General features: G+C 42.5%; 1 protein-coding gene across 1 annotated transcript in view; it reads right to left on the bottom strand.

The window, feature by feature from the left end:
* Window positions 1–22121, bottom strand: part of ZIC3 (Zic family member 3) — a 63299-nt gene that overhangs the window by 3793 nt on the left and 37385 nt on the right. The gene's annotated exons all lie outside the window — the stretch shown is intronic.

The following is a 22121-nucleotide window of genomic DNA, read 5'->3' as shown; positions in this document are numbered from 1 at the left end:
CACTGTGTCCCAGAGGTAGCAGCTAACTGCATTGTCACCAAACTGTCCTTGAAGCACATCCACAAAAGAGCTCTTGGGAGGATTCAGTGCAGAGTAGAGGGCAGGTCTTGGACTAGAACAAGAAGTAACTGAAGACACCTCAAGCTCACCCAGGAATGTTCGCTGGCAGTGAATGCTGCAAAATCCCTGAAGCCCCGCACAACTTTCAGAAAGATCCCTTCCCCATTCCCAAGAGACAGGTGTGCTCCTCCAGCCACCACCCGCTGTCAGTCTCACCCCACATCTCCAGGGATGTGTTCCAGGGCAGCAGGGATGAGCAGTACTACTGCAGGAAGTTGTTAGCTCCAGGGACTCTTGCACACCAGCAGAGCCAGCCCATGCCATGTAAACACACCTGCATGTGGGAGATGTCACAGCAGCCTCCTGGAGAGGCAGCAGCATCTACTTCCCTGGCAGCTTCATGTCATATCTGTCTACAAACCACCCAGCCCTTCGCTGCACCTGACAGCCACTTACCATCATTTAGCCCATGGCTACTTAAGCACTAAAAAGGAAAGCACTGTGAAAGAAAAATCACCTCCCTGAATGTTTGTTATTATTTACATTTCTGTTAGCCCCAAAAGGGCTCCAACTGGGTTTTACACCAGCCAGTCGCCATGCCCCAGAGTGAAGGCTGTTAGTACCAAAGGGAACTTGGGAAACATAGGGAGAAGAGCTCTCTGGGAGCACTCAAAGGAGAACCCAGGCTCCCCATATCCAGACTAATACCCTGCCCAACAGCTCCCTCTCCATTTTCAAGAGTACTGACCCAAATACATAAATGAAAGCAAGCGTGTGTTGTTTATTTCCAAGTATGAATGGCATGGTTTCCCCTGGGCTCCATGTTTCTTGGAATTATTTGAACTGGAAACCAATCAGCCTGTATTCGCTATTGATTTATTTTCTAAAAATCTCTCATCCCTAAAGTAACAGTGCCTTTCCATGTCTCAGCCTGCTGTTTAGTGACACAGTAATCTAAAAGCTATTGATCACTTGGGTCTCTACAGTCATAACATATCTTTTTAAGTGCCTTCATGGAGGACTATTTGCAACACAAGTACTATAAATGGCAGGGCTGCTAATGAAATCAGCAAAGATATTAATAGAGATTTAACACTTGTGTTGTAACAGAGCATGGACAAAGGCCAGTGGAGGCCAGCATCTAGAGGAAACAAGTATGGTCATTATGAGAGAAGTTGCATTTCTCTTTGAACACCAGATGTGCCACAACCAAATTTTAGTCTAAACAGGAATCCAAGCCTGGACACGGACTGGTCAAACTACTCCCTACCCGAGCAGTGGAGTATCAGTGCTGGAGACACCAAGATGGTCTCATTCTGCTGCAGCAGTTCTACTTGACTTCAGTTTATCTGTAGTTCCAACATCCTGCATAACTTCTGCTTTTCTGCAATAGCAATCAGGGTTGGTACGCCCCAGGACACAGGATCAGGAGCAAGGAAGGTGTGGACACCTCATGGGAGAGTGCTGCTGCAGAAGTGCGGAGTACTCCAGCTCCTATTGCCTTGAAGGGATGTTGTCAACTGCAATTTTTTCCACCCACCACAACAGTCTGTATTACCAAAAACATGAGTCCCAACTGATCTGAAGCCAGACAGCACAGCAGCTTTACAGTGGACCTGCCTCAGTGTCATGCAGGAGGAGACCGTATTGTTTAGATCAGGTTCTGTTTCAGTAGAAATATCAATAAGTACATCAAGTTCAGTCAGGAAAAAGGTCTCCAGAGAGGACACTCTAATGCATTACCCCAGCTGAGACATTCTATAAGCTACAAATTTAAACAAGAAACATGCTGCCCAACAAAGAGATAAGGTGTCTGCAAGTCAGTAGCTATCAGTATATGCCACTTTACCCAGCCAAGCCACAGTGAACTGTGCCTTCCCAGTCCCCTCCAAAGAGGGCCAAGATGTGCTTATTTTGCATGGCACGACTCAGCTCTGCAGCCTGGGCTCTGTCCCATGTGGCAGTGCTGTCTTCGTGACCAGAACAGAACTCTTCCCCCCCATAAAATGAAATCAATCATGAGAACAGGACAGCTCTCCCCGACACTGCTAGGCAGTGAGCCTGGAGACAGCCGTGCTCAGGAACACGCTTCCAGAAGCAGCTTTCAGGAAACATTTGCAACCATTTAAATTTCCCACCCAAGAAGTTTTGCACTTGTCAATTTACCTTATGCCACAGGTTTTTAATTTAGTTGTACGGGAAGAAACTTTATATGCCTCAAATTTTATATGTTAATGCCAGACGTGAACACAATAGCATGTGTTCCCTCTCTGCCTGCTGCACTTCTTGGGAAAGGATGCTGTAAAGCTGCAGCACCAAATATTCACACAATCAACAAAACTCTTGCCCCTCTTCTTCAGCATTTCCCCCAGTGCCCTGGGGAATTCCAGCTGGCACAAAAATCTGCTCACACATACTTCCCAGCCTTCTGAGCACAAAATATCCCTGGATGCAAGAGGATTAAAGACAAAAATTTGATTTGCTAATTACGAAAGATAAGGAAACTGCTGAAGACCATGCACGATTGCAACGTGAGAATGCATTCCAGCTGCTTCCATGTATGGAGAAGGTGGGGATTATTGATTCAAAAAGCTTTTAAATTAATGAAGGTGCCAGCATTTTTTCTACTACATGGACCTGAGATGGATGAACATGAAAAGATGCAACTTCTTTTGATTGTCATTGTTCTGCTTTAAAACTAGGAACTCTTTTGCACATTTTACTGTATGGGTGTTTTTCTTTTTTCCTGAATTTAAATATTTTTGCAACTCTTACCAGTTAGTAAAGTGTAAGTCATTACATGATACACGTGTTTGTCCTCCTGGACTTCTAACACTCTTCCAAAGGCATCCCTGAGGACAAGGCATACAACTCCAAACTCCATGAATGCTATAATGCGTAAGAAATAGCATTACCTGTTAATGACATCAGAGAGTTTGCATTTCTTAAACAATAAACAGTAAACAACATTTTCTTGTTAGAATCACTGCCCAAACAGTGCCATCCCTGGCACGGCCATCTTCCCCCCAAAGCCTTGGCCAGAGGAGATGGCCAGGCATGACCTCTGCCTCACCCAAGTCCATCTCTCATTTTCATCTTGATCCCTCAAGGAAGAATTTCCCCTGCACATTCAAGGGAAGGAAGATGTGTCCTGGGGACAGCCAGGGTGGGTAAACAGGGAGAGAAGACCTCTCTTCTGGCCCCACTCTGTGTCTGTCACTGGGCACTGCCTCGGTCTCCAACTTCACACTCTACAAACTAACTCATTTCTGAGTCCATCCTAATTGGGACACCTGCCCAGTTGGGAAGCACATGTGTTTGCCCCAGCCAGCCTGCTTTGAGCACTTGCTCAGCATTATAACCCTTAGCAAAGCAGGGGGAGAAGGGACCCAGGGCAGCTCAGCATGGCAGTGCAGAAGCCACGATGGGGCCCATTTCAGTTTGATTTGTTGCGGCACTCTAGATGCAAGATGAAATCTGAGAGATGAAATCTGAGCAATTTCTTGCTTCTCTTCTTTCTGGACAGTTATTAACACTATAAAGAAGGCTGAACAGTGGGGCTTCCCAACTCCATTATTGTCAAGGCCTATTTCAAAGGCAGTGGCTGAAATGCCCAGTGCTGCCTTTGTTGATCCTGGGCTCAGGTCTCCATGTTCACTTCTGTCAAACCGCAAGGCTGAGCAAATTAAACTTAAGCTTTCTATGGAGGAGTGGAGGAGGGGGAGACAAGGACAAGCAATGCCTCAGCCTATGTGCCCATTATGTTCACTCTACTCTCAAGTTCCTCGTGTAAAACTAGGGGAAGCAGAAAAGCCACAACAGTGCCAGCTCTCCTGCCTGAAGCCCTGCACCTGCCTTTCAAGGCACCACTGTGAAGCCAAGCCACGGGCTGGGCTGTAAGTGGGTGCTGCAGTCTGACCAGTCTGCATACCTGCCACCAACCCTTCCGATCACAGAGAAATACAAAACACACAGGCTCTTTATTTTCCACCTGCAGGAGAGGGTTTATTTGTCCCCGAGACCAGTGACAAGCTTATTACAGACCATTTCAATTCGAATCAACTTGTAAAGAAAAGAAAGTGGGGAAAACGCATTAATTAAACAGCTTTACTCATGCAGAAAAGCTGCCAGCGTGAGCATTTTAAATTACCTGGGCACACCTAGTGGATTTGCATTCCCTTGGCACAGCTTTGCTGTGGCCCACAAAGCATCATCCACTCTATACTTCCATCTGAGCAAGGAACAAAAGAGACTGACAGCCCAGCACCACCTTCCCTGCTTGGGGGCTAGCGCCCTTCCTGAGGGATTTTGTGTCAGTTTATGCAGAAACCTTGCTCCTGCTAGGTGCAGGGACAGGAAGTTTGGATTCTTCTATAAAACTAAAGACCAAGGCAAAAAGAGGCCTTCCAGAAACAAAGGAGATGGAGCAGTGCCAGCAGGGGGGTAACTACATGCCATTGTTAAATATTAACATAAAATAAAGCAGTAGAAATGGATGTCCATCAACAGAATTAGAAGGAACTAAGAGAGTTTAAGAACAAAAGGTTTACTTATTTAAATTACAGGAGATGAAAAACAGCTGGGAACGCAATTTATAGCACAAAGTACAAAGCTACAAGACTGCTAAATGTAATTATATTTCAAAGTACATTTCCCCCTACATTTTAAACTAAACATGTACAATTATTTTCACTAAAATAAAACTAATGACAATGTAGCCTTTAGATGTTCCATCCCTTCCCTCAATCGCTTTCATATTCAGCTCATCCCTTTATATTAACCAAAGAGTTTGATTTCTTCAACCAAATAGAGGTTGACCTTTCAGATAGAAGACTAAAGCTTGAAGAAAGAAAATCACCATCACTTTATTTTTAAAAATTACCTCTTACTCTTAAATTCATGGACCTTAGATTGTACTTTCATTTTTATTACTTCTCTGCACAAGAGTGGAAAAGTAGCTGACTAATTAACTTCACTATTTGTCACATTTGATTTGTACATTTAGTCATGACAGGAATGCTTAAGAGTAAAGATATTTAAAGGTGTTCAAAAGTTTAAGGTTTTGGAGGTTTTTACCCTGCTTGGGAAAAAGAGCAACAGTGCCAAAGGCCAACAGGGTCCAGCATTAAGGTGAAACCTGCATCAAGGCCTGGGTTTGCAAAACCACCCTTTATTGCACTTTTTTGGAACAAAATTCTCCAGGTGAAAAAACTTCCTTCACCTAAGACACTGGGTTGTTTTCCTCTGCTTATGCAGAGCTGCTGTTTGGTTCCACTGGGCTCAGCAGCAGCAGACTCCATCTCGATGGGCATCTCAATCACAGGCTGCACAGAGTCCTATCTATTAACGGCATTTTTAATTCCAGATGTTTATAGCACTGAACCACACAACTGGACCCTGACTTGCAGAGCTGCCTTTTGAAGCTGCCCCTTGTGTCCCATGTGATCAGACCCTTTTTTTAGCAGATCAAATTCAGCATAACAAAAGGCTTGTGGCCATCCAGCAAAAGTCCATCTGTAATGGTCGCTGCTTAAGGCCAGGTAACATTCAAAATTTAGACCTGAGAGGTTTTCAGAAAAATCAAAATGTTGGCACAACCAACTTTATCCCACTATTAACTTTTCCAGCAGAAAAAAAGTTCAGGACCTTAGTCACACATCAATACATTACATATCTGAAAGTTTCCTTCTAGTAAAATTTTCAAAGTTAAAATATATTCGAGAGCCAAATGAAGCCTTTTTGTCCTAGTGAAAAAATAAACCTATTTCTTTCAAAACAAAATGGCTTGCAACTCCTTGCTGTGACAAATTTTTCTTGGTTTAGGTCATCTCAAAAAAAAAAAATCACTGTTTCAGATGCCAAATAATTGCCAAATGAAAAAATAAAAACAATTACTTTGGCAGATCTTTACAGCTAAGAACATATTTCAAGTGTTCTGGGCTGCAACAAGCCATTAGTTTTGATTCACCTAAAATAAATTACTGATTCACCAAAAATTCACTGAAAAAAAGTACCAGCCCCTGCTAATGAGCTATAAAAAACACATGCACATATAAATTAGTTTATGTTCTTCTGACAACAGCCTGTACCAGATGTTTCAGAGAAAGACACAAGAAGCCTTGAAGTAGACAGATGTGAGATAATCTGCCTCCCACCATGGGTGTTTTCCTAATCCCTTAAAACCTGAAGCAGAAGCTGAGTATCTTTCCAAAAACATTGCAGCAGTTTCTGTTTGCATTAGCTGTTATTAAAGACAAAGCTAGCAATGACAGCTTTTACAAGCTCTGTTTTCAGTTACTTACAGCTTTGCAAAAGCTTGGACAATGTTTCACGCCAGGTACTTTTTGGATTCAATTTTTGCATTCTCCTTTGATAGTTTCTGCAAGAAATATTAATGTACTTTTAAGAAAACGACTTGAGGAATATACATCATTCCATAGACATTATAACAAACTCTTTCTGACTGCCTCAAGGCACAGATAGCTTCCCAACAGAACAGTCCCTTACGCTTCAGCAGAGGGATTTTGCTGGTGACAAGGATTTCGCTGTGCCTTTAACTAATTTAAAAGAAAGGGGGGAAAAAAAAGAAAAAAAAAAAAAATCACATTTGGCCAGGTTGTAAACCTTTGGGGAAGAGAGAGTCAGCACAGTTCTCTTAAAACATTGTGTTCAAAGAGCAGACTCCAGCCTGGCTCAACAGGGGCTGAGCTGGGTGTTCTCTCCCCCTGCCCCCTAAAGCAGCAGGCAGACGAGTCAAGGCTTGGGATGTCACCACTCCCAAGATCCTGCTGCTTCTGGTACCAGCACAACGGGAACAGGCTGCAGAAAATATGGACAGTGAGAACTGTATCTGGAAGAGAACAAATCAGTAAGGAGCACTGAGCTGGAAAAGCTGGAAGCTGCTAACTGCAGATGAGGAGCTGCTGCCAGGGCTGGGACATCACCTGAAGAGGACTGAGGCATGGCCCTTGTGAGAGAAACACAGGCAGTGGTTGGAAGAGCCACCGTGATGTGGTGAAGTCCCCAAAGGTCACACAATGGGTTGAGCTGGAAGGGATCTTGAAGATGATCTCGTTCCACCCTCCTGCCATGGGCAGGGACACCTTCCACTAGTGGAAGCAGGTTGCTCAGAGCCCCATGCAGCCTGGCCTTGGGCACTTCTGGGGATGGTGTACTGAGGACAGCAATAGAAGCAGCAAGTGCAGGGCATGGTACTGATACACTGAGCAGAGGAGAAAGCACAGGACAGGACTGTCACAAAGAAAAACCTGAAGAAACCCAGGAAAAAGATGCCATGCTCAAAGAGCCAGCGAGTGAAATGAGACCACTCTACGGCAGGGACTGAAATGGAAACAGAGGTTCCTCTGTCAACAAAATATATCATGTTCATATAAGGTCTCAGTCCTCCACAAGGCAGATCACACGTGAAGACATTTACCTTTCTTTCCATTTGTCCTATTTCAATTACAGGAAACACATATCAAATCAAAGGAGCTGAAGTCTTTATTACTACAAAGTTGCAATATTTGGATGCAAATACTCAGATCAAAAAGTAGAACTCTGAGAAAAAAAGCTTGATCACCTAAAAACTGATGCAGTGCTCTGTGTAGAGATCTTGTTTATACACACACTTTTACTGGCTTAACGCAATGTGCCATCTTAATTGGTTCAGCCTACAAAAAGCTAAATGCTAAACAAACAACACTTTTGTTTAAAGTAAATCTTATTCCAGCCTATTTTAAACAGATTAGGAACAGATTAAATATAAATTTTGCTGAACCACTCCATACTGTCTTACAGTTTGAAAGTGGAAATACACAGGCAGAAAATCCACAAGCAAGACAGATTTTGTCAGCATCTTTTGGTACAGGCCAGATGTTCACATGCTAAAGTATTTGCACCCATAAAAACTGAAGTCAACTCCTAAAGTTTAACTGCAAGTAAGATGAGAACAACAAAGTGGTGTTATTAGTGTCCTGACAGAAAAAAAAAAATTAAAAAATGAAAAGAAAAAAGAACTCTAGCTCCCAGGAGATTACTGCCAGAAAAAAGGCCTTATTAAGACATTTCTAATTTGTTCTTTTTGCAAAATGAGCTATGAAGTATTCGGTATAATAATGCCAGATATAATGTGCTCAACAAAAAGGAGAGGTGCCCTTTTTTTAAAGGAATGCATTCTCTTTGCTTTTTATTTGTTTTGTTTGAATATTAATTTGTTTTTAAATTCGTAGTTCTACAAAAGTTTTTTATGGCAGAAAGTCAGAATTCACAACATGAACATATGAAAAACTCTTTAAAGGACTGGAGTCTTGCTGTATTTCCTTGCTACAGCCTGCAGCCTATACACCAGAGAGACAGCAAAAATCTCACCAAAACCAGAAATGCTTTAATAATAAATAAAAGCTTTCTTGTCATTGAAAAATCTTTTCACCACAAAAAGCAATGTATTTTTAGTTATAATGTTGAACATCTCTTCAACATAGGGACATTTTCCTCTGAGAGAACCCTTAGCACAGATGCACACAGCGACACATCTGCTCAAGCACTGGGGAAACCACCAAAGCCAGCTTCATCTTCAGGCACTGCAGCACATCTGTACCAGGAGCTCCCACGGCTGTGATGGGACCAGTCCAGGTAAAAAAGGTAGCAGAGCTCAAAGGTTGAATTTTATTCATTTGGACAGGGAAGCAACCGTTTTGCCCTGCCTTCCCCTTACCATGACATTTAATCACGTTCTGCACAGGAGCGAGTGAGCGAGCCTGTCTGGTTTCTGTGTCCTTCTGAAGGACTTTTTAAGGACAGAGCCAAAGGAGAGGAATAAGCTGAAGTGGGATTGACAAGGTCCACAAGCACGGCTACGGAGGGAGCAGAGCAGCGATGGGGGACACGGCACGAGGGCACAAGCTGCGCATCCCTGCGCCGCGGGGCCACCAAGCCTCTCCCAAATCCTCCCGCACAACCGCGAGAAAGGATGCGGCAGGAGGGCTGAGCCCGTGCGGTGCCAGAGCCGCCTGTCCGCCCGGGCGAGCCGCCTGCCCGCCCGGGAGAGCCGAATGTCCGCCCGGGAGAGCCGCCTGCCCGCCCGGGAGAGCCGCCTGTCCGCCCGGGAGAGCCGGAAAGGCGATGGTCCCGTTGTGAGCACCCGCAAGCGGGAGCGCGATCCCCGCATGGATAACCCGCCGAGGAAGATGTCTGACGCTGTCCATAAATGATGCAGACCCCACTATTACTGACTGAAGCCGAGATGGCTTCTCCGAATTACACACCAACTTTTCACATACCTTCTTTCAGCTGGGTACCTATTTTTTTTTTTTTTAACTTTTTTTCCCCGGCTACCTTTTAGAGCTTATTGATAATTTTCCACTTTGTTGCATCAAAAAAACCCACACACACTGTTACAAGACCATAGCTAAGCATCTGCAACTTATAAAACATTTAAAAGCTTTACATTTAACCTATCTATTGGCAATAAAACATACTCCAACACAAATTCACTATCTGAGACACATGTTTGAAATATGAATGAATGTTTGAATATTCAGTTTTAAATACTCATGATAAAAGAAGCTGCAGAGACATGCCATTGATCTAATACTTGTTTGCACATTCCTTAGGGCTATGCATGAAGCATAATGGGATTTCTATGTTACTAAACAACAAAAGGTGTAAAAATGCCTTTTCAGTTGCAAACTTTGTTCATTTATTCCTGTGGCAAAAGAATGCAAATCTTAAGTCATTTTTTTGTGCACTGACATGAAGTCTTTCTCACACAAAAAGTTCCTTAAAGAAACAAGAAGAAAGTTCAGAATAAAGTCATGCTTCCTCCCCCACATGTCCCTGGGAAAAAAAAAAAAAAAAGCAAAGAAAGAAAAAAGAGAAAAGAGAAAGAGAAGGAAATGTCACTTAACCCAATGGTACCTGCCAGCTAAAAGCAAAGGCTACTTAAGTGGGTGACTCTAAGCTATTAGGCATATATGTCACCGATAAACACGGGTTTGGAAGATCCAGGCTAAACATTTGTATGGTTATGCCTTCAGTATTTCGACTGCACGAATTTCTGCTCCAGCCCTGGGGGGAAGTGAAAGAACCTCTTCACAGAAGAGGTGGCAAAACAACTCTACATGAAGGCAAATGATAGCTGGTAACTTATAAACATGAGCAAGAAGATACTCTTTAAAAAGCAGCATTCCCTGTTAATATCTCTAGTTTTGTGTAGAGTAGGAGAGGAGCTTCTCTTTTCACTATGAAATTGCAGATATTTAAAATTAATACTAAGGCAGGAACTGAAAGAATGGGGTGGTGGGATGCATTTTCAAGGAGTGTAGGGAAATAGTGTTAATGTCAGAATCAATCCTTGAGCTATGAATAACTTAACTTCAAAGCTGATGCTACTGTTTGACTGAGCACCCTATGTCTTCAAGGAAGATAAAGCCACATATGTAGTCAAACCAATGTTTAATTCAGATTACGCAGAACAATACAGAAACTTGACTGGAGCCAATTAAACTAAGCTTTCACTGACTGATAAAAATGCTATTTCATATCCTTTCTGTGTACAGCAAGGAATAGTTTGAGAGTGTTACAGTTGTGAACCACATTTACTGACCTAACACATTTTTATGCTTAACACATCAACACCAGAATTTCAATTACAACAGTTGGTATTCTCCACCTTTCAAAATATAAAGAACCTTTACCAGAAACAAACCCTCATAAGCCTATACTGACTATGCAGAAGTACAGAGAATATTTTCCAATTTAAAATACTATTTCTGTAGGAGATCATTTGTAAAATGCGAGATACTTTGCCCAGGCACTGTGCATGTGTTCAAGTGCATGTCTGCTACCACTCTTACTACTGTCATTCAAGAAATAGAGTCAAATGCAGGCCCTGTTCTTGCCCAGGACCAGATTGTGGTTAATCTGTGATGCCTCATATGAGGCAATCTACCCAGGGCTCCACCAAACAAAGAACAAGGACAGTTGTCTCCCAGCTCATGTCCCTGTGAAACAACACACCACACCACACCACAAGAAGCTGCACTTAATAGCTGAGCTGCTCAGACACAAAACGTTTATGTTGACTTAGAAAAGTGTAATGAAACATCTCAGACTTCAAAATTTAGTATTGTGACTCCATTGAGTCACATCTTTCCAGAATAACAGTTGCTGGCACTGTTGAGAGTGAACACAAAAGTATCCCAATCCAAGAATTTACAGTTAACCTCACTTAAACCTTTTGGGATCTGATTCTAAGACAGCCAAACATTTTATAGGTAACTGATGGGTGACTATAAAAGGCTACAAGTTGGCACAGCTACACAGCAAGACAGATTGATCACCATGCAGTCAGGTGGAAATGACAGCATTTGAAACCTGGAAAAAAGCCGCTTCATCCCTGCAAGGACGAAGCCAGAAGATTACGCTACTGATTATGTTCAGCTGCACGTCTTCCACAAAGCCCTATTTCTAAAGAGCTGGGCCCAATGCCCCTTCCCAGTTCCTTAAAGATCTATTTTCCCTGTGCCTAGAATACCCACTTGTAAGGCAAAAGCAGCTTCATCCCTCTCCTACACCTTGCCCACTTTTCTATGCAATAGCAAGTTCTTTGGGGTAAAAGAAGTGCAGGTAAGGCCTCACAATGGGGTGGTGGCCCTTTAGGAGTGACAAATACAAACAAAAACTGTATGCAGGAAGTAGTGAGTCTGTGAGTAACCCTTGGAAAGGAGCAAAGTTTGAAAGCAGCTGTATCACCTTAAGTCTAAGCTGTGCCATTGGTATCAGACAAATGGCATGCAAGCAATGTTAGCTGCCAGTAGTAAACTTTGTCAACAGGCAGCCAGGAGTGGAGGGAGAGAACAACTGAGCTACTTTCCAAGAAATTCTGTGATTTTCCAGCTAACCGTGCAGCAGTAAAACTGAAGAGTCCAGGCTGGATTATGCAATAAGAGAAAGCCAATATTGTAGGCAGTCAACATATTTCAAAACACATTGGTGAGCTTTCTGTGGAATTTCATCTTCTTCTTTCGCCCTCGTGCCCATCTTATTAAAAAGTTTCAAACCCACACCGCTGACGACATTTTAAGGGACTAGTGCTGGCCAGCACTCGCTCCTCGGCCATGCAGATGCCCCAGTCCCCTCTCGTTGGCACGCACAAACCAAGAGAGATTAACAAGGAGGAGAGGAAGGTTTCTTAAGAGCTGTTCATAAAGGACAGTGTCTGACTCTATACAGGGGGATAAAAGGAGAGCGATAAACTCTGTTGTTGTCAAGAAGGAGAAGAGCGCTTAAAAAGCCTTTGAAATAAGCAATTTCCCCTCTCATCAGTATCCTCTTGACTGCTAAGCTCCCTCCTTTGTCCCTCACCTGAATGGTGATCAGCAATGCATGATTGGCCAAGGGGCATCAGCTGTAAGTGACAACACCAGGCGAAACCACTGCGGGAAGGAAAGGCTGCTCTCTAAGGACCTCTCTGCCTCACGGAGGAGAAGGAAGGAATGGCAAAGCATAACAGCTTCATTTGTCTTGCCTGTTTTGGCACAGGGTATAGGATTTGCCATCCCTCATATTAGGTTTACTTAGCATCCCATCTCTGATTCCCAAACGAATCAGAATTGAATGTGCAGGTGCCAGGAACCCCACTGCCAAACAAGCTTCCACCCTACAAGCCTTAATGATATTTTTGCTTCTGTCCTCAAGGATGAGGGTGAGTAGCCCTTCCACTCTGCTCTCTGCTGTCCTGTCCTCAAACAGCTGCACTGCAACCACAAAGTTTCTTCTTTGCAAAGTGTGTTGTATCTTCTGGTCCCATTGGTCTTGTGTTTCAACCAACTGGCACGTGCCTAACAGCACCCTGAGCACAGTCAGAGCTCATATGGAGTTAAAGATCACCAAAAATCAGCTTCATTGCCATAGACAAAGAGGGAAAATTTTATTCTTTGAAAAACTTTGTTTCTCGTTAGGCATATTTCACCTGTGATACTTTAACATTGCTGTTTAACCTGATTGCATGAGGGAGAGTTTTCCAGGGTTGTTTTCCATGGAGAGATTCTTCACTAATCCAACTCCATTCAAGTACAGAGCATGATCACCAGTGTGTTACCATGTTATTTCTGAAGGGCCAGACTCCCTTCTTTTACAAGTTTTAGAAGCTAGAAATAAAGTCTTAACTGGAACCAAGGTTGCTGCCATCAATACCAGCTACTACCCAAACTTCGGCAAGATGCCCCACTCCAAGACCATATTTAAGAGGATGCACTTTGTAAAATAGTGTCCTTTGGTCCAAAGCAAACATGCAGAGCAACTTCAGTTCGTGCCTTTGCTTCAGACATTTTTAAGATTTCATGTACTCAAAAACCAAACTGTCTTTTCCACGGAAAGTTCTCCATGAGTTTATTGGTACTTCCACACAATGCAACTTACAAAGGTTTTTGTTCCCAGTTTATACAGACATTAACTGCAATTGCTTATCGCGTGCCATAGGGTATGTGCAGAGCACCACCATGCTGAGCAAAGGTAGAGAAGTGACCCTTCCCTCTTCCTCTGGCTCCTTTTCCCAGTAACATGGTGAGTTAGAAAAAAATGTGGTCCTTCCATCAGACATCGGGTGGAAGAGGAAAGATCATGATCCTGGGCCTCCCCAACTTCCACTGACTTCACATGGTTGTTGCTGTGCTCAGGTCCGAAAAAGTATTAATCTTGTCCTTTAAAGTCCATGCTCAGACATGCACCACAGCTCCCAGTCTTCTCAATCACCCCCTGAGAGCAGCAGTTCAGGACACAGACACTTCACTCTTCTCTAACAAACACTAATTTGTAAAGATGCTTTGCTGGGGGAGGTGAACTACAGGAACACTATTTCTTGTTTAGAAAACAAGAAAGGAGTACAGAGAGTTTAAATAAAACCAAGTAGAAATTAAAAGTCTGTTACTTTTTGTGTGTGATCATTTTTCTAGGGAAAAATTATATTGGGACAATTCTCTGAACAACAATGACCTAACAAAGACATCACGTTACACCATTTGCTCAAATAATTGCACATCATTTAGATATTAGTCTTCTACCTCAAGGCATCACAAGGGAGTCTTAGCTTTTTGAGCACATGCAACTCCCATTAACAAGAATGAGAGCTACTCGCATATTCAGGATGGACAGTACCTCTCTTGGGAATCTCTGCATTCTTCATACCTTGTCTGGGGAAACAATAGGAATGTAACAAAGGCAGATCCTAAGTCAAGGAGGATTCAGACACTGACCTGCCGTGACTGATTCTCAGCATTTCTCATCAGTTATTGCTCCCCCAGCTCCTCAGGAAATATTACTGGGATGTTACTCATTGTGCTCCAGAACATCACACCTGTCTCAAACTCTCCCCAGAGCTGCTCTTGCTCCAGACTACACCCCAGGCAAACCCGCATTAGGAATGAATGAGAATCACTTTCTGGGAATCCTGTTTCTCAAATTCAACTTAGTGGCTCAGATCCAGATTTTCAGATGGCCGTTTCTTACTTTGGACTTTTCCAAATGTTGTGCCCACTAACGAATACAGCACAGCAGCCAGCTGGTTTTGCTGTTAGGGCTGTGTCAGTCATCGTCATCGTTCCTCTGCGGTGTTGGTGCCTTGAACTGACACATGCAAAGGACAGCGGGAGTGTGGATGCTTCCCCACACAAGCGTGGCAACCATGTCACACTGAGACTGCACCAGCAGGTACTTTAAGCCCTTCTTTTCCTCCATCTCCTCAGCCCTGTCATGTCAATAGAGTACTGATCAAACTGCTCTTCACAGCTATGCCCATGAGGAAAGTGCATTTCCATGCACTGTACAAGCTTCATTCCTGCTTATAATTCAGCAGAAGGCCCAAGAGAAGAAGATGGAGGTGTCACTGTTGAAGCAGAGGACTGGTCATCGAGGGCTTTTAGCTCTACATCCAGTTTTCCTGTTGGGAATGAAACCTTTTTCACGGATGTTTCAGCCTCCAAAACAGTGACTGCACTACTTCTCAACCCTCTGGAGGAATGCTGAGAAGGCAGCCAGTCTTTCTGAAGGGCATTTTGAAAGCAGAAATGCTTGTTAGTCTTGTGTGCCTACACTAGGCCTTTTGTCATATTCCTTACAATGTCTCTCCAGTCCCTTACTTTTGTTTCACACCCAAATGCTTGTGACTTCAGCTCACACCAGCAGGGCTGATGAAGAGCACTCCCCCCTCAGCAATCAAATCCAGGAGTAAAATTCATCAAGCTTAACCAAATCAACAGAATTTCAATAGGACACTTTAAATAGTAGCATAAGTTACAGCCTGAACCTCACAAACTGTTATAAAATTATCACGCTTAATTTTTCATTTTTATCAGTAGCCTCAGTGCTCAGTAGATAGAAATAACGCTGACTTCCAGGGCTGCATCTCCCTTCCCAAACCAAATCCCTCCCTACAAATGCCTGCTGTGGTGTGCACTGCCTCATGTCCTAAGAAGTCCTTCACTTACATAAACCGCTCATCTAAATATATCACTTTCCATGGCCAACATGGTTGATAAATGGTGTTCCCTTTATTTGAACCATTCCATAGTCATTATGAAACCTGGTAAAGAACTTTCTCCAGAGCAAAGTTAAGCCAGATTCATGCTGCTCCAAAGTGCTGATTCAGCTTTCTGGTTGTTTATCACTTGGAGGAAAACACCACAGTACAACTGAAGAGAATGGTACAGGAGGCCGCTCCAAAGAATAGAAGAAGTATTAAAAAAACCAAAAACCAAAACAAAACACACACACACACAAAACCCTACTTAGCTTCTATTTCACTAGTTATCACAAAACCAGAGCTTACTTAAAAAAAAAATATGTGTTATTTCAGAGAAAAACAGCTTCCAAGATCACGATGCCATATTAAATTCTTTCCCAAGCTCAATAAACTATGACTTATAAAACTTGTAAAATCCTTACTAGACTCAAGCCAGCTCCCCACATGTGTCTGTGGCGAGAAGAATGGAACCTTTTGCTAAACATCTGCTAAATCTTGCATCTTGGCTGGAACAACTCTACCCATCCCAACACAGTGCCTTAGCGCTTCCTCACTGCAGTCTGGGACTGATGGAATCTGTCTGTCTTCATGAACACACTGCTCTGCCATGGTGCTTTACCACTGCTGTGTCTGCTCAGGCTTTGCCAGCAATACTGCATGAAGGCACAACCCTTAGGGCAGCTGCACCCCAACAGTGGCACATAATGGCTTATCACAGGCTGAAATCACACAGCTGCCAGCTACAAGAGTAGGCACAAAGAGCATCTCCATTTGTACATACTACTCTGAGCTTCTGGAGTCCAGCACCTTTGTTTGTGAGCAGCCAGGTTACTCAAAGAAATTTCTGAGAACAGTGAGAGAAGTTACAGAAAGTAAATCTGCTTATTTGTGCACTGTATCACCAATTAAACATTTCCCACTTGATTCTCTGTGAAAAATTTTTAAGAAGAATCTCTCCTTAACCCAATAGGCATTTGTCTATTTTGAAGCCATCCTACAACTCTTGATTCAGAAGAACAGAAGTGTCCTGTGTTAATACTATTTGGAATAATTTGCTATATGAGTTCAAAACACGGAACGTACAAAAACTTCACTTGTGTTTACTCAGACTAGCTTTTTAGCTTTAAGGAGAAGCCAGTGATTTTACATTGACCTGTAGAGATGCAGAACGAAGTCACTGATGTTTCCATAGTCTACTGAGTTTAGTTTCAAAGCACAAGTCCTTATAGTACAAGGAATAGATCTGCTGAATGGGAGGTTTGCCCACCACCTTTAAGACATGCTGGTCCATGACTTGGATGTGGAAAGGAGTTGTACATCTACAGACCAGATGAATTTCCCTCTCTTTTATGAGATGATCCCTCCAGCTCAATTCTACTTCCTACTTTGAGATAATTAGGATCCCAAATACTTATTTTTTTAAAGTCAGCTATGCCACAAGAAGCTTTCTACTTCTTGTGAGCATAACAGGTATTTTTTACCATTAAATACCTTTTCAAAAAAAGTCTTTTTCTTCAGACAGTCCACCCGATGCCATTTTCAATAAATAGGCATTTCCCCCATTGCATCTATGCACAGCCTTATTACTCTGTAGATACTAGTCTCACCCATTTGACTGAATTTTGGCAATAATTTCTTTCCCCACATTGTAAAGCCTTCTGTTTTCTGAGGCTGTCTCTACCACTGCAAAATATTATATGTAACCCAAGTAATTTACCTTGGAGTACAGCAATACTCAAGATGGTCTGACTTGCTCTTTGGCATGTGGTGCATCATAAGCCACGAATATAGAAGCATTTCGCCCTGTATATCACAAGTACTTTCCCTGGCTGGGGTGGATTTTTTTTGAAACTGGGAAGTCATCTCGACAACCTATGCAAGGAGACCCTTCAGAAAACTGAGCGCTCTACCACCGTATTTATCCCACACACCTCCCTCCTCTCAGATGGCAAGAGGATAGAAAGACAAAAAGTAGTCTGCATTCTCACAGGACAAAAAAAAAGATCTCTCACATCTAAAAAAGAAAACATTATGGCAATCTGGGAGCTCCAGTGCATTAGAAGATGAAAGATAAATTGTGTTCTGTGAATGTCACACATGCTGTTGTTATTATCTCTAAGAGGAGGACCCCATTGTGCTAAATACTACACATGCTCAAACTAACAGGCTGCTCCTGTCCCAGAGGCCTCATAACCCAAGATAAAAGCAGTATTGTTGCCTCCTTTTTATGAAGGGGAAGTGGGACACCAGAAGATTCAGACTTGAACAAGTTACTCAATGAAACAGCAGATCTGAGAACTCAACCCAGATCCAAGTCTCCATCCCATGATTTAATCCTCACACTGTTCAAAATCAATTTTAGTTAAGCAGCATCTAAGCTGCAAATTGGCACCCATGATTATTTCTACTTCTACAAAAAATTTGACCTATTGTTCATTCCCCCATTCATTTTGGATTCCTGTAAAACGCTCCTTTAAGTATACGTCCAAAAGATACAACACAGCCACGAGAGAAAACCCTTCTATGAGAGGATTACTTACATATTCAAATTCAGAGAATACTGACATCTATCTTTAAACAGGCACTTCAAAAAAAACCAAAAACACCTGATTACATGGAAGTACACACAGTAGCAGTATTTTGCTTCACAGGTGATCACAACTTTGAAAAAAATTATTACAACCCTTGGGAACTGAAGAAGAGCAATTATTATGCTGCCCATGAGTGCAACATTAAGAACTGAGTTGTTCAAAACTTTCTAAAAAATCAAGGTAATACAAACCGGGAGTTGTGTACCTAAAATACCCAACCTAGTGGCTATCCCAGCCAGTGGCTTCAAATTACTGCTTAATTTCATAGTATGAAATAAATGGTGAAATCACACACTGAATAAGTTACCTAAACATCTGTCCATTTAACATCTGAACCTAAATCAATATTTCAAAAATCCTGAAAATGTTTCTTCTCTTGGGAAATACGAGAAAAAAGTACTCTAGGTCTTAAAACAGAGTGAGGAGGGATATAAGTTTTTTGGAGATGCACAAAACAATATTAGAAATTCCAAATTTAAAAATAATGTGAGAACAAACTCACTAATGTAGAGAAGCTGCAGAGACGCACACTGTGGAACTGTGACCTTTAGAAGAGTTAACCCTGGGAAGAGCTGAGGTACAAGACAACACTTATAAGGCAACAAGGCTAGACAGGAAGCTGCACCCTGGGGAACCATGAAGTTTGTGCAGGGCGAAGAAAATGAAAACTCATAATGAAGTCCCAGCACTTTGGGATGGGGGAAGAGCGATAGTCTCGCCAAACTGGATGGGTCTAGTAGGCTGGAAAATGTTCTGTCTCATACTCCAAGGGTTGCGTGAATTGCAGTAAGTTCTTCCAATTATTTTAAAGAAAATACTGGCAGAGTGAATTCTATTCTCATCCAGTGGGCTCTGCATACCTTCATGAGACAGCAATCCAATTGGATTTGTTCTCAGTATGCAAAGAGAGACTGGGCTTTGGCCATGTTTTAAGAGAGTTTGTCAAAAAAGGTCAGAAGTACTGGAGGAGGGAGCAGAGTTCTCCCAGCAGAGCAGACTGCTACTGCATTAACGTGGAGGTCACCACAGTGACCAGAGCAAAACTCTAACCATGTTTGAGAAAACATTAAATTCAACTCTTTAGAGAACTGATTTTTATTCATCCTTCTGGAAGAGAGACTGGGAATTGCTTCCCACTGCAACTCCTGGGACTTAACAGAATAAGAGTTAAATAAATCAGTACCAGAAACTGAGATTACACTGAACATTTTGAAAGTGCATGTAAGTGGACTGCTCTTCTCACTGGTGGCACCAAGCCATTCCCCTAACCCACGTTTTAAGTCACCGAACTCTGTTCCTATTCTTTGCTTTGTCTAGACAGTGCGTTTATTTCCTCATCTTTACAAAGAAAAAGGTACATAGGCTACCTAATGCTGCCAGATGCTGTATTTAAACTGGGAATAGTAAAACTATGTTGGATTACTGAATCTGTACAGAAAAATTTCCTTGTTAATGTCCGACATTGCAATTTGGTCTGTTCTGACAGGTTTCTGGCTTTTCAGCAAGAAACCCTAAACCAAATATATTCAAACGCTACCTCAAGAAAAGGAAGGTTTCAGTTTTTCTTTGGAGAGGCCTTCTTTAAAAATAATTTTAAAACAAAAACAACAACAACACAACAACAAAAACAAAGACAAACAAATTTAAAAACCAACAAAAAAACCCCAACAACAACATCAAAATCCTCAACAACCAAACCCACAAAGTTTGTTTTCTCCTCCTCAAAAAATACAACATTTTCTTGTTAAATGGCTTCAAGGACTAGCAAACTAGAGAAATTTCAATTAACTCTAGAGAGTAGTACTAGGAAAATCACCCTTCCCATGCAAATTTCTCTCCAGTATCAGCAACCCCTTAGCTTTATCCTCCACTGAATGAAAGTACACGTGGAAATTAACAGAAATTTCTGCCAACATGTTCCCTTTCTCCAGGGAATGCTGCACCAGCTCAAAATCTGCCTTCATTGCTGCAATGTTTCAGTTATTACCTGGATAGAAACATGTAATTCTTTCATTACCAAGTCTGAGAGAAAGATAGCTCATTTCTCTCAATCTTCTCCTTGGAAATATATCATCCGGTTTTTAGGAGGAAAAAAAATAAAACAGGAGAGAAACACTGTATTCTCCCAGGGAAAGTCAGATCTGGGACACTGTTAGGAAAAAATAATTGGTCCCGTTATTATCATTGTGTCTAGCTTTACACTTAAGGGAGAAATATGCCTGAATAGCTGGTTCCATCAGCAATGCAGATAGAGGAGAAATTCCCACAGTGTGAGCAAGTCTTCACACACTTAGAGAACGTGACCACACACAATACACATGACAGTGGAGAAGAACAAAGCAACCTCAGGAAGTGCCCCTGATTGTTTTCGGCTGATTAGGGACATATGCCAACAAGCCTCCAGTTGTTGAGGGAAGCTTTGCAACTTGGGGTGGTCAAACTTACATAACACAATTAAAGATATCGAGTTGCTTGGGTGCATATAAAACTCACATTCAGAACAATGTTAGGTACAAGTTTAAGACAATTTTGTTTTTTCAGACCAGTTCAACCAAGGGGCAGCTTTATCTTTCAAGTTAAATAAGCAGGGGAGGGATTAAAAGTCAGTAAACTAATGTAAAAAGCTAATTTACATTAACATCATCCACTTGTTTTGGAATCAAACCACACAGACTTCAACTAGTTACAGCGGTTTATGAAAACTGCATCAAACCAGCATGAACATCAGCCCTTGAAACAAAAATACTACCTATCTACCTTTCTCAAAAGTCACCACACAAACCTAAATATTTTTGGATCAGATAAACCACCTGAAAAATAACTGCACTGAAGTTAGCAGGAATTTGCCAGGTTGGTGCTCTTTCCAACAGAGAAGCCAGAACTGCCCATTCCAGGTGTGAAGTCATCCTCAATCCCAAAGGCTTCCCTGAGCTCTGCAGTGAGGTGAAAGATGCACCCTCTGGATTGCTGATGGTATCACCTCATCAGCCACCAACAGGGGAAATTTTAACCTGGAGATAACCAGCTGCCAGCATCACCTCGGTGTTGGGCCAGGAGTGCCAAGGGATGCCTTGAGAACAGCTCACCTACACAAGGACTGCTCAATTCTCTCCTCCCCAGTCAGCCAGCCTAATAAAAAGGTATTACATTTCCCTACAAATCATTCAGACTTCTGTAGGAAAGCATTAAAAAGAGCCACAGAGGTTTTTAAAAAACCCAACAAGATAAACGAAACACAGTACTTGGGAGAAAAATGTAAGGCTTCCTGTAAATTAAACTGAACCTTTTTACATAATAGATCGCTCACAGCTATTTGTAAGGAAGTGACAAAGCTGCTGCAGATCTTACGATATTGTAGTGAGGTTCGCAGATGCGCTTATGTAAATATTTTCTGACAACTAGACTGCTAGCGAAAACATTTTTGAAGTTATCAAAAAGAATTTAAAGTATTTTCCACTCTAGTCATTAACGTTTTATTTGCAAAAAGGCACTACCAGAACTGTTAAGCAAAATGATCCTTTCTGCAGAAGGCACAAGCCCAGACAGCAGTGCTTTTAAACACGCCAGGGATCTGTGAGCCCCAGCATTGCTCTCAGAGGACCGGCCACTCCCAGCTCGCTGCCCCAAGACAAGAAGTAGCAAGTTTTCACATTCAGAGTGATCACACTCCACAGCCCCCATGCAGTCCCTACCCCACGAGATGCCCTGTCAGCCCGTGCCCCACACAGGATGCCCTGACGCTGTGAGCAGGCTGGGCAGCTGAGCTAGGACAGGTTTCCCATTCCTTGAGCTGCCAGAGGTGACACTGTGCCAATCCAGCCAGTGCAGTTCACACCGTGTGCTGAGAGCAAGCCAGAGCCCGGCCATGCCTGGAATCAGCAACCTGAAAACACAGACAGCAGCTTTACCTCAAAGCCATAATCCACTTCTTGGCATTGCAAAGCAGGAAT

The sequence above is a fragment of the Corvus moneduloides genome, chromosome 14 (genome assembly GCF_009650955.1).
Source record: "Corvus moneduloides isolate bCorMon1 chromosome 14, bCorMon1.pri, whole genome shotgun sequence".
NCBI lineage: Eukaryota > Metazoa > Chordata > Aves > Passeriformes > Corvidae > Corvus > Corvus moneduloides.
The sequence above is the reverse complement of the archived record's forward strand: the minus strand, read 5'-3'. Positions and strand labels throughout refer to the sequence as shown.